Raw genomic sequence first — 14,058 nt, 5'->3', positions numbered from 1 at the left:
GAGGCTTGTAAGGATAAGTTTTCTTAGGGAATACTTTAGGTGATATGACATTCCTGAATTTTACCAGAACAATGAGAGGATCCGAGAAATAGCCTTGGATAATTAATTATGAATTTGCATTCCATTGACATGTGTACATATGAACAATGGTATCGATGATAAGATTTCCTTGTGAAATTTAAAAAGATAAATTTCTTGAGGAATTCTCTAGGTGAGAGAATAATCTCAAATTTTACCAGAAATATGGGAGAATTTGAGAAATGCTCTTTAATAAACAATTATAGTTTGTATTTAATAACTTGAATTCTGTAATATACATCATTCTTGCATTTCATATTCATCATGCATATTCTTATCTTTGAAATAAAGTTCAAATGATGATCCCAATGATGAGATTTTATAGGAAAATTTGAAATGATAAATTTCTCCAATAAATTACAAAGACCAGGGGAGTATTCTTTTACTTTTCTCTTTTTTTATTTTTCACATTGAGGACAATGTTTGATTTAAGTTTGGGGGGGAGGTTTGATTTTTTAGTTATGGTTTTATCTTTTGATTTATGTTTTTGTTCATTTATGTTTTTAAGCTTATTTAGTGTTTTGGTTTTTAGAGTTATAACTAGAGTTTTGTAGTGGCAATTTTTTTTATGATTTTTCAAATCCAATGATGAGAATTTAGTTATCTTGACTATTGGAAAAATGTGGATATAATTTAAGTTTATAATAAATTCTTATGTAAGTATCATTGTTAGGATGAGATTTTCATAAAGTGAACACTTAATCTTTTTCTTAGAATTGTTGTGCATATCTAGAGAAAGCTTATGTTAATGTGAATTTTTGGATTATGTCATGAATTCGAGAATTTGTTTGATTCTCTCTCAAGGCAAAATCCTAAGCAATACTTAGTTAAGGAGATTAATTACGTCATCTTTTGATCATTTGAGCCTTTCGAGCCTACATTGATATATTTTTATCCCTAATATACTCTTTTGAGTCTAATATTACTTTTTCTTTGTCAAACACATATTTAACCTAGCCTATAATTAATTTCTAATTTTGCATCTTGCGCTCTTAAGTATGAATAGAAGTAGAAAAGGTGGAGTTGAAAAAAAATTCAATTGTGTTTAGTATTCACCCCCACTATCCAAAATAGAAAAAAGAAAAAAGGTTGGGCACTACAAAAAATTTGGCTATTTCCAACGGATTTCCAACGGAATAGTCCGTTGGAAATTCCATCGATACAAGCCTTGTGGGTAATATTTTCCATTGAAAATCTCCAACAAAAATTCCGTTGAAAATCTGTTGGAAATTTGAAATTTTGCCCATTTTTTTAGAATTTCCGTTGGAAAAGGCAATTCCAACGGAAAAAATAGTTGGAACAATTCCCGTTCGAAAGCCTATTTCCAACGGAAAAGTCCGTTGGAATTTTTTCCGTTGGAAAATAGAAATTTCCAACGAAAAAACATTTAGCATTTCCAATGGAATTTTTTGTTGGAAATATTTTGACATATTATTTTTATAATAAATTTTCAAAAAACATTACCAGTTTTTATTCTGATACTAAATTTAATTCCGTATTCAAATTGTAAAATATATAAAAGAAATACACATTACAAAATTGAGATTCAAGTCCTAACATCTAATTAGAATTATTCTTAACACACAATATATAAAATAGTTTGATACATATGAATATTAAACATAACTAAATTAAAAAGTATCAAGGTGTTTGCACTGAAAATTATACATCATGTGAGATAGTTTTTTTTCTTACTTGTCAAGTCTTGAAGGTCCCGCATCGCCAAGGGTTGAACGCGCATTACTCATGAATATGGTTTCCATACGTGCCATAAATTCACTCATGCCTTCTGCCATCACATTTCTCATTTCTTTACGTATTTCTCCACGTATTTCCTCACGTATCTTATTCAAGTTTTGTGCAAGATTTTCCACTTTTTCTTCCAATGCACTTGCGGGACTATTAAAGTTTGAGTTGATAGGGGCACACTAAGACTCAGATGTTGCTACATTGGATTGTGTTCCAGTAAGTAAAGCTGTAGCAGGGACATGAGTGCCAAACCCATGCACGTGAGTGCGTGTAGTCTCCTTCCCTCCAATTGCTTCAGTCTAAGCATGCAAATCGAATTCTGGCTGAGAAGATGACTCATCGCCATACTTATGTGATAGTACAGAATTATACATTTCCTACATAAAAATCATAATTAATGATTAATATTGAAGTAAAACATCAACTTAGAAGAAATAGTAAAAATTAATGAATTTTTACTTACACTCGTAGACTTGGACTTGTTATCAATAAAATCACCATGACCCCCTGAGCGCTTATGAGTATGGTTGAACACTTCCAAGAAGGTAACATCTCATTTCAGCTCAATTGCTTGAATTTATTAACAATTATATTTAGTCAATCATAATCGATATATATATATACATATATATATATATATATATATATATATATATATATATATATATATATATAACCTGATATATATAACATGTAAAGTAAAACCGAAATCCAACTACTAAACTTATAATTTAAATGAAATTGATGGGAAACATACATATTAATTCTGAGTAACATTAATTCATACCATCCTTTTTGCATGAACCACAAATGGAACTGAACCGCCAGTGTGCTTTGGAATGCTTCCTTCTTTTGGCGTTAAACGATTTTGCCTTGCTTTTCACGATTTGTTTTGCCACTCTTCTGTACCCCATAATGTATTGATCAGGGTGTCCCATATTTCATGTGTGATCCATTCCATGTCACATATAATTCACAGTGATTATATATTAACTAATTTCAACATTTATATATTGATTTTAACTCAAACGTTATAATTTTACATCATGTCAAAATACTTTAATATTATAAAATAAAGTTAAACAATACTGTAAAAAAAAAATATGAAACCAATATCGTACGTGCCTACCGTCATCATTCACTTCCTGAATAATCAAACTCATGTTCTGCATTATTATCACTATCATCATTATAAGTTTCACAATCGTCATGCTCCACATGATCTTCATCTTCATCTTCATCATCATCTTCATTATCTTCTCCTTCCATGTCATCTTTTTCATCTTCATCTTTATCAATATCATCTTCTTCATCCTCAATCGATAGATTAACCTCTTCATAATCACCACTCGCTAACTCTGTTAAATTAACTACTTCTGATTAAGTACTAGTAATTGAATTGGACACATCTTATTGGTATACTTCTTCATTCAAATCACTTTCATTTTCTCTATCACCACTAATAGGAATTTAAAATCTACTCTTAGCTTTTGTTTTAAATATTGCCCACCAATCACGTTGATCTCTTCTTCTTGATGGATAACTACTATAATAAACTTGGTGAGCTTAGGCAGCTAAAACAAATGTTCATTACTGGCCAGTATTGAGTTGTAATTCCCATCAACAAGACCATGCAATCGATCTACCTTTATTCCTTTTTCAGTATCAAACCAATGACACTTGCATAGAATAACTCTGTTTCCTATACCAAAATACTCAAACTCGATTATATCCACTAAGATGCTATAAAAGTCACGCTCATGATCATTATAAAAACTCCCTTTCATGCAAACCTCAGTATTCATTGTCTTATGATTTTGGCCGTAATCTAAGGTGTGAAACTTGAAACCATTTACAAAATATCTACTGTATCACCTTATCATACGTCCGGGACCATAAGAGATTTCAATTATACGTTGGTCTATTTTCTCATTATGCTTTGCAACCTACGAACATGAGATACAAGAGAATAAAATAATAAATTACATAATTTATTCATCAATGATTAATTAAAAGTTCACTTGTATGTTAAGGAAACTTACATAATTTTTAAACCATTTAACGAATCTCGCATCACGTACTTTCTCCAATTCGTCTTTCAAAAATTCCAAAACATCTCCCTTCACAATTTCATCAAATATCCTATCATAATATCCAAAACTACGTGATTAACTTCAATCTTATTATAGGGTATTAACAAGTTAAAAAAGTAATGGTACTTACTTTATATATGGGAGCATCTCTTCACAATTCATTAAAACATATAACTCAGCAGCATAAAACTCATCCTCATCTAAAAATCGAAATTTATCACATGGACCAAAAGCTCGCCCCGAGTGAGTGAAAATTGAAAAACGACCCATAGAGTCCACCTCTCCCCCATCATCATTATGTAGCACTCTATTTACTCTTGTTCGCACAACAGGTTCAAAATACCATGAGCAGAACGAGGAAACTTCCTCGATAACATAAGCCTCACATATAGATCCTTCAACAAAGGCACGATTTTTTACTTTCTTCTTCAACTGTTGCAAAAACCTAACAACCACAATATTCATCAATCTTATGATGTACTTTAAACTCTTCAAAGGAAATATATGAAAACAAATAACAATTATTTTACCTCTCAAATGGATACATCCATCGATACTGGACGGGTCCACCAACCTTGGCCTCGTAAGGTAAATGAATCTGCAAATGCTCCATAGAGTCAAAGAAACCCTTGAGGAAATATCTTCTCTAGTTTGCATATAGTTTCACATATTTTTCCTTGCAACGTTTCCATATGATCAATAGCTATTTCAGTTACGCACAAATCTTTAAAAAATTGAGATGTCTCAGTAATTGCATCCCAAATTGTTTGAGGCAGCATATCACGGAATACAATTGGGAGCAATCGTTGCATAAAAACATGACAATCATTACTTTTCATCCCATAAAATTTTCCATCAATCTCATTAACACACCGAGAAATGTTCGACGCAAAACCATTTGATAATCTCAATTGTTTAACCTAAGTAAAGACATTTCTTATTTCCTCTTTATTTAATGTGTACGCAGCCTTAGGCTTGTACAGTTTTCCATTATTTTCCACTAATTCCAATTCTGGCCGCTTGCAATACACCTTCAAATCTTGTCGTGCCTTTATGTTGTCCTTTGTCCTTTCTTTAACATCCATCACTATGTTGAGTATATTCTCAAAAAAGTTACGTTCAATATGCATAACATCTAAATTGTGACGAATAAGAAGCGTATTCCAATAAGGCAGAGCCCAAAATATACTCTTCTTCACCCAATTATGACAAACACCATATCCTGAACTCTTTCGCTTACCACATTTTGTTCCGAATGGGAGATGAGGAAGCGAATTCAAACGTGTCAATATTTCTTCGCCTGATAATCGAGGAAATGGTAAGTCGTGTTCAACTCTTTTTTTAATAAATTTGTCTCTCTGCCTCCTAAAAGGATGATTAGCTGGCAAAAATTACCGATGACAATCAAAGAAACAAGGTTTCCTACCATGTTCCAATATGAAAGATTTATACTGTTCTATGTAATATGGACATGATAATCGTCCATGTGTACTCCACCCTGACAACATACCATAAGCAGGAAAATCATTAATTGTCCACAATAATGCTGCCCTTATATGAAAATTTTGTTTCCTATATGCATCATAGGTCACAACACCTTCTCTCCATAATAAAGTCAACTCATCTATCAAAGGCCTCAAGAAAACATCTATATTTTGACTTTGACTTTTTTTACCTGAAATAACCATGTTAAGAAATTTATATTGTTGTTTCATTCACATCCATAGGGGTAAATTATACACACAAAGCATTACTGACCAAACAGAATAAGGCTTGGCAGTAGATCCAAAAGGGTTGAAACCGTCAGCACATAACCCGAGTCTTACATTTCGAGGTTCCATTGCAAAGAATTCATGTGTGTGATTGAAGTGTTGCCAAGCCTCACCATCAACAGGGTGTCTAAGGAGTCCATCATCACTTTGGTGTTGCGCATGCCACATCATATGTTCAGCAGTTTTGCATGACATATAAAGCTTTTGAAGCCTTGGTATAAGTGGCAAGTGACGCAAAATCTTGTAAGGAATTTTCTTCTACCTTCTCACACTTGAATTCCTCTGTTTATACCGAGGATGTCCACATACCTGACAATGCTCAAATGTAGCAAATCGCTCATAAAATAACATGCAAATTGTTCTTGCAAGCATCAATTTTGATATATCCCAAACCAAGCTTTGCTACCTTCTTCTTCATCCTATAAAAGTCGATAGGTAAATTCTCATCAGATGGCAACATATTCTTTATTATCTCCAACAGTCAATCAAAACATAATTCACTCAAATTGTACTCTGCCTTAACATTTAAAAATTACGACATAGTTGAAAGCGTTGTGTGCTTTGTGCAACCTACCCACAAAGGTTCCTTTGCATTGCTTAACAAAGAGTAAAAGGTAGATGCATTTGGATTGGGATCTTCTTCCACAAAGCTCGACTCATTTTCAGAACCATAGTTGAAAGCAACTTCGGGACGCATAGCATCCCTAACCATTCTAGTATATGGATTTTCTATTTCATCTTCATATGTAGGTTCTCGAAAAGCAGCATTTCCCTCAAATCTAAGGGATGGTTAAACTCTAGATCTACTTCTTTATGATTGTCCAACATCATCTTCCCCATGTAAACTCCAAATTGTGTAAGCCCCAATAAAACCTCGGTTTAGGATGTGTTATGTGACTTTATCTTTATCTAAGAACTTGTTGTTACTACATCGTGTGCAAGGGCATATAATTTTATTCTTCCACACAAATGTAGTCTTCGAACATGCAAAATTAATAAATTCAGTAACTCCATTTACAAATTCAGCTGTAATGAATCCATTCTGTAATCGACGGTACATCCAAGAGTGATCTCCTGACATTCTATAATCCTAAGTGTCATAGAATATCATTATCAAGACTAATTTGTATTGATGGTAATAAAATAATTTGTTAAACCCTACATTCCAATATGTATTTTATATATATATATTCAAAATTACATTGTAAGATGCAAAGTAGCCCTTATAGTATAAATTATTGCATACATGAATTATCAAAAAACCTAGGAAGATGGTTTATATTTATTAGGATAAAATCAGATTGAACAGCATGAGTATTGTCGACGAGTCAAAATATATGTACTATTATTCGTTGGAAAGGCTAGTATCATTATTTATAAAATTGAATAAAAACAGGGGTGGTCAGTTCTCAAATACCAACATTTAATTGCTTGTGTGTTTCTCTTACTCACCTACAAAATTAGAGCAAAACCCAATTTTGTTTTGAAGCAGACTAAACACTGCTTTGATGCTTCCAGAGCCGACCTTAGCCTTTGACTGAAGTTAAAGCAATGAAACGTTTAGGCTTGTAACCCTAACTCAAATAATTAAAACACAATAACATCATTAAAAATACCTAGGGTGCATCAATTGATAAAAAAATATTGATAAAAATCAAATAAACAAGATATACAAAATTAACCCCTAGGGCTGGATTTGTGGAAGGGATCGGACGGCGAGTAAGGCAGCACTAGGGGGACTAAGGCGACGGGGACAGATTCATTCAAAGAGTCTTTGGGTCACGACGGGAAAGGTTCAAACCAGAGAATATGGCAGCAGGACGACAAGGCCAAAGGTGACGGAGAGAGACCGATTGCTGTTAAAATAGGACAACGCCAGAACCAGAGTCAGGCCACCAGCAACGGGACAGCACAGGGAACTCCGTGGAAGTCGAGCAAAGGTTTTAGAGAGAGGAGAGAACGTCGCGAGTAGAGAGAGAAAATGGCATTTCAAAAGTCGGGTTTGGGGAGAAATTTGGGACTTTATAGTTAGGGTTTAATAATCAAAACTAAGTCGTTTTGACATAGGGTTAAGGGAACCGAACATGGCAGAACGGCGACGTTTTGTATCATGCAACTAATATTCATTTTGGTTTAATAATAAATTAAGTTTGGGAGATTTCATTCAAGTTTGGGCTGGTGGAAGAAATGGTTATCTTTTAACTCTTTTAACATGTGGGCAAAGGTTCTAGTCTTGACAATAATAGTACTTTTAGATATTTTTTATTTTCGTACAAAAAGGTTTTTTTTTAATATTACTCAATATAAACAATAGTGAGATATGACTAAATTTTTTATATACATATATAATGATCACAACTTATAAGTTATACATTGATATGTATTAACCAAATTTGTATAATTAATTATCAATATGATTTTTATAAAATATATGATTTGGATCCTATTACATTAATAATTATAATCATCTAAATGAAATTTACTATAATCTTACATAAACTATATATTAATATATATGTGTAGACTCTTATTTAATATATCTCATATATATATATTCAGTATAAAGTTATTTCAATTAAAAAATATAACTTGTACTTTAATTTTAATACAATTATATATTGATTTTTTTTCGTAAATCATACTTGTTTATCTATATATATATATATTCTATAGCTCTCGGTCAGATTTGCATGAATACATAGATATAATAAAATGATATTTTTTAAGCGCAAATATTAATAAGTTTATCATAAAACTTCAATCTTAATTTACATGTATTAGCTAATTACAATTAAAATGTAAATAAAGTAATATATTTTTTAATATGATTTTTATATCTTATCATGGTCTTTTATAAAATATAAAATTTTACATAGTTATTTTTTTCAATTTTGGAATAATATAACATTGCCCTAATTTGGTATTATTAATCAATATTGTATGATTCATTAAAGTTAAAAAAATTATACAAAATTACTCAAAGGAAAACAATATTTAATCAATATTGTATGATTCATTAATGTTCAATAACTATGTATTTGCTTTTAGTAATATCTAATTTTTTTAAAATAATTAATAAAATTTATAAAAATTTTAAATTTTATAATTGGAAAAATTATGATTATTTCCAATGGAATTTTCCAACGAAAAATTCTGTTGGAAAGTTTAAAAAGTCATAAACACTTTGATGCATTAAAAAGTTACTTTCCAACTGAAAATTCCGTTAGAAAGTTACTTTTTTCAATACAGCATTGACTCTTTACATTTTCCAACGAAAAATTCCATTGGAAAAGTTAAAGATTACATAGGAAAAGTTTAGGGTTCCAACAGAATTTTTCATTAGAAAATTTATAGTTTACACCCAGTTAGTTTGAGGAGTTTACGGTTCCAACGAAAAATTTCGTTGGAAAGTTACTTTTTTCAATACATCATTGACTCTTTACATTTTCCAACGGATTTCCAAAGGAATTTTCCGTTGAAAATTTCCAATGGGAAATTTCGTTGGAAAAGTTAAAGATTACATAGGAAAAGTTTAAGATTCCGACGGAAAATTCCGTTGGAATTAATAAACAGTAAAACGTGCGTTCTGAAGATGAAATTTTCAACACAATTTCCAACGAAATTTTCTGTTGGAAATTTCGTTGGAAAATTTATAGATTACACCTAGTTAGTTTGATGAGTTTACGGTTCCAATGAAAAATTTCGTTGGAAAATTTATAGATTACACCCGGTTAGTTTGATGAGTTTACGGTTCCAACAAAAAATTCCGTTGAAAATATTAAACAGTACATAATGTTTCAAATTTCCAACGAAATTTTTCGTTGGAACCGTAAACTCATCAAACTAACCGGGTGTAATCTATAAATTTACCAACGGAATTTCCAACGGAATTTTCTGTTGGAAATCCGTCGGAACAAATATTTAAAAATTTTAATTAAATTTCGTTGGAAATCGGTGGTAAATCCGTTGGAAATACAATGATTTTTTTGTAGTGGGGGGTGTAGAATTATGCTAAAAAAGGAGAAGAAAAAAAGAGAATAAAGTGGTGACAAAAGAAATGATGAAGTCAAGAAGAATGTTACTTGGATAGTGAAATTTGAGCTCTATATAGGTCTTAGAATGATTGATGTGCTTATGGTGATTTGAGCCTTATAATATCCTTCATCCTACCTTGACCCTAGCCTTACATTACAAGCTAATAAAGTCCTAATGGTCCTTGACTTAGTGTTAGTTTACATTAGTGGAGAGAGAGATGAAAAAGAAACTTATGGAATTTTTGCTCTAATTCGAATTTTGCATTAGCATAAACTTATTCGGATTGCATAATATTCTTTCTAAAAGATTGCACAGACACACATAAATCACTTCGAGAATGAGCTTGCATTTGAATTGAAAAATGAATTTGAATGATACCTCTGTTTCACCTTGAGTTAAGATTTCGAGATAACTTTTAAGGAAATTATGGGAGATCATTGATTTGGTGAAACCTATCTCTAGCTAGTTGTTTTATTTAGTTGTTTTCTTTATTTAAATTGTTTTCATCATTTACATGTTTTGTTTTGTTTAAAGTTTCTTTTATATTTCTGCTTGAGGACTAGTAAAATCTTAAGTTTGGGGTGTGATAACTATATGTTATAGAGTTATTTTGTTAGATTTTGAGTATTAAATTTACTAAGTTCTTGAGAATTAGTTTAGGAATTATATATTTTTAGCTATTTGTCTTAGTTTAGTAAATTATGTTGAGTTGATTTAATTTAAGTTATTTTATTTTAATCTGATGATAATTTGCTTTTAGTTTAGTTATTATTGAGTTAGTTTGTCATTTTTGTAGGTGTGCAAATGAAAAGGGCTTCAATTGGTAAAGAAGAGTGCATAAAAGGCTTACACTTCTCCTACATATGTTCCAGTATTTTGAGTATAACTCTCATTTTAGAATTCCAATTGATGTTATTTTTAAGCCAATGGAAAGCTAAGAGACAGCACTATAACTTTCATGTTTATCACTTCTCTCAGTTCAGCCTAAAAAAAAAAAAAATCATGCCACAAGTTGAAGGAGTGTAGAAAAGATGACATGACAAAATAGAACATCAAGCACCACAATGCTAAGGAAGTGGCGCTACGGCACCAACACGATATGTGAAGACCCGGAACTCCCATCTAGCCCGTGACAACCGTCGCGACGTCCCGATAGACACTCATTACCTCGAATGCCGATCGAAATCCCGCAAGGCTTGGCATCAGCTTCTGCATCTCCCCAGTGAGCGGCAGTTATTAAATCTCACATTTCAAAAAAAAAATCATAAGTCATTTCCAAATCAAAACAATAAAATATTACTTTCTAGCTCACAGGGGCATTTTCGTCATTTTTTTTAAAATACCGAAACTCACCAAAAACATGGTGTAAAAGCTAAATATATTCATACATATTTTAAATCAAATAACTGAAGAATAAAATTACTTTTACAGTGACACGTGGGCCCCCAACTGACTAAGAAAATGTAGGGTTACGAACCCTTACTTTCTAAGATGCAACTCCGAGATTAATTCTCGTCTTAATCAACTATCAACAAATTGTCCTGAGCCTGAAAAATGGATAAGAAGAAGGGGTGAGATTATAAAATCCCAGTGAGTAGACAGACATCATCAAAATAATCTAAAGCCGAGTAATATGAGATAATTAAAATAATTCATCCCAACCCATATAAATAATTGGATTTCATCCAATTACTCAACATGGCTTATGCATTTTTCAAAAACTTGGCCCTTGCCAAAAATCCATTCTCGGGGATACCCCGCAAAGGCATCTTACCAAGACCGCCAAGGCTGTTTATTGTCACACACACAAACACATTTCACCTCTGACAACACAGCCGTTCCTCGACGTTGGCTGAGTCCCAATTTCACGTGGTGGCCAGCGTGAAGTGTACTCAAATCCTACCTCGAGAGTTATCCTATGCGCCTCTCCAATCGAGGTAAGCTCAATAATTGGGAACTGTGCCCCTCTAATTAGGCTGGCCCACGGAACCCCCGTCACTGTAGTACCCACTTTATAATCCACTAACCAATAAAATCACAATAGTATGACATGGCTCACTTAACACATTCAAGGCAAATCAAAGCAATTCACATATTCTTGAAATCATAAAAATAACTAGTCATACCCACATTTATCATAAGCCATTTAATGTAAAATCATAGATAAACAACACAATCATAGTATAGGTATCCAATTACTCTATTTTTGAAATCATTATTAAATTTGCAAAAATTTTATAAAATTATTTTATAAAATCTCATTTTCCCATAAAACACAATAATTTTCCAATTAAACCATTTTTCTATAAAATCACACAATTAAATAAATCTACTCTAAATAATTAAGACGATAGTAAGTTTACTCACTGTTCTAGAGTCGATATACTCCTATTTTCAGTCCGCGGGTACAGTCCTTTACCCGTATCTAATGGCTCACCACCTAGCCATAATCCATGGCACATATTTCAATTAAATTGTGTCTAACAGTCATAAGCTATTTCAGGCTCGATATATATGCATGATATGAAATGAAAAATGCACAGGTAGCCATTTAGACCCGGTATTGACCTAAGTCGATTTTTCATCCAATAAATTGGCTAATGCGTCCAATTTCACTCTAACTTTCTCCATTTCTTTTCCAATCCCTCAATTCACCAGGCACAACTAATTAACACACAATTAGGCAAATTTATCTTCACTTTTCTTCTTGGAACTTTCGGCCATTGAAGGTTCATGGGAAAAATGGATTCTTTTCTTATTGTTTTGTTTCCAAACATGTTTAACTAACTCTAAACACCAACATAACTCAAAATCAAACAATTCCAACATCTTTCTCTCTCCATACCCATTTTGACCAGCCATAATTTTATCATGAAAACATGTAATTTAACCATGGAAATTAAGGAAAATGCATGGGTAAGGTAAATCATTAGCAAAATCAAAGAAATTTTACCTTTGCTTGATCAAATCCTTGAATTCCAACATTTTCTCTTTGATTTTTCCCACCTAGGGTTTGTTCTTCCTTGGTTTCTCTTCTCTTCTGGTTTGGCTGATCACTATGGGAGAAATGGGCTGATTTTTTTGCCTTTTTATAAAGAAATAATAAAATAATAAAAACATGACACATGATATTTCTTTATTGGCTCAAATTTTAAATATTTGACTTTTAATTCTTTAATTCTCCACCACACATTTCTCATGTTTATCCATTTCCATGATGAATAAAATCCCTTGGTCTTGACAAGTGTCGGAGGTGAAAATTTACCGATTTGCCCCCGGGGTGGTAAAATTACCATTTCACCCTTATACTCCAAATTATACCGAAATTAAAATTTTTCACTTCTTAACTTCAAATCATACTCCAATAAGTCAAATGGACCAAAAAAAATCTTTTCTAAAAATTCTTATTTTGTCCCGAAATGATAAATGACCATTTTACCCCTGGATAGTGAAAATTCCGGTTTGACTCCAAATTGATCCTCGAACTCCGAATTACCATTTTGAGTCATCCATGAACTGTAAAACTCTTAATTTCACCTTAAAATTCCTATTTGAACTAGTTCGAGGCTTAATCGACTCAATGGTACCATTAGGGGCAATATCGTCTTTTAACGATTCCTCGAACTTTCTAAATCTGCAAACATTCTATTGAGCATGTAAATGACGTCGTAATTATTTTATAAAACAGGGTTTGACACGATATCCCCGAGTAAACTAAATTTTGGGAGTTGATTTCAAGCATGATTCCGAGCCCTATTTAAAGACCCTTTTAAGGAACTTGAAGGCAACAATTAAGATAGATTTCCTCTAAAGAAAAAGAGTTGTCAAGAAAGCAAGAAAGTAAGGAAAAACTCATGAAGATTGAAGATCGAAGACCTAACAAATCTTAGTTTTCTTTTCTTCTTTAGTTCTATTTATACTTTCCTTGTTTTTTATTGATGGTTAAACTTTTTTGAATGATGTTTTTAGTAGTTATGAGGAACTGAATTTCTTATTTAGATTCTCTCTTGCTTGTGATTGATAGTGTTTGAATTGTTTGTCTCAGTTTTGTGATTAATGCATATGGTTGTCTGATCACCAATTACATAGATAAGATAACCTAAACGGAACTGGAAGGGGGAGTTTAGTATAAGCTTGGATGAAATAGCTTATGTTCAAATTCAATTACATGAGATGATTGATTTGATTCTCGTGTAGGGTAGGAATACACTTACATGTCATATGTAACCATAATTAGAGTCTAGGCTTAATAACTCTTTCTTAATTTCAATTTGCATAGGAATATAGTAGATTGGTTAAGAGAGCTACTTTTATAAGAATATTGAAAAAGA

General features: G+C 32.0%; 1 pseudogene; it reads right to left on the bottom strand.

The window, feature by feature from the left end:
- Positions 1-2,126: 2,126 nt before the first annotated feature.
- On the bottom strand, positions 2,127-6,404 carry LOC148762872 (uncharacterized; annotated as a pseudogene).
- Between the last annotated feature and the right edge of the window lie 7,654 nt (positions 6,405-14,058).

The sequence above is a fragment of the Theobroma cacao genome, chromosome 5 (assembly GCF_053813885.1).
Source record: "Theobroma cacao isolate CCN51 chromosome 5, ASM5381388v1, whole genome shotgun sequence".
NCBI lineage: Eukaryota > Viridiplantae > Streptophyta > Magnoliopsida > Malvales > Malvaceae > Theobroma > Theobroma cacao.
The sequence above is the reverse complement of the archived record's forward strand: the minus strand, read 5'-3'. Positions and strand labels throughout refer to the sequence as shown.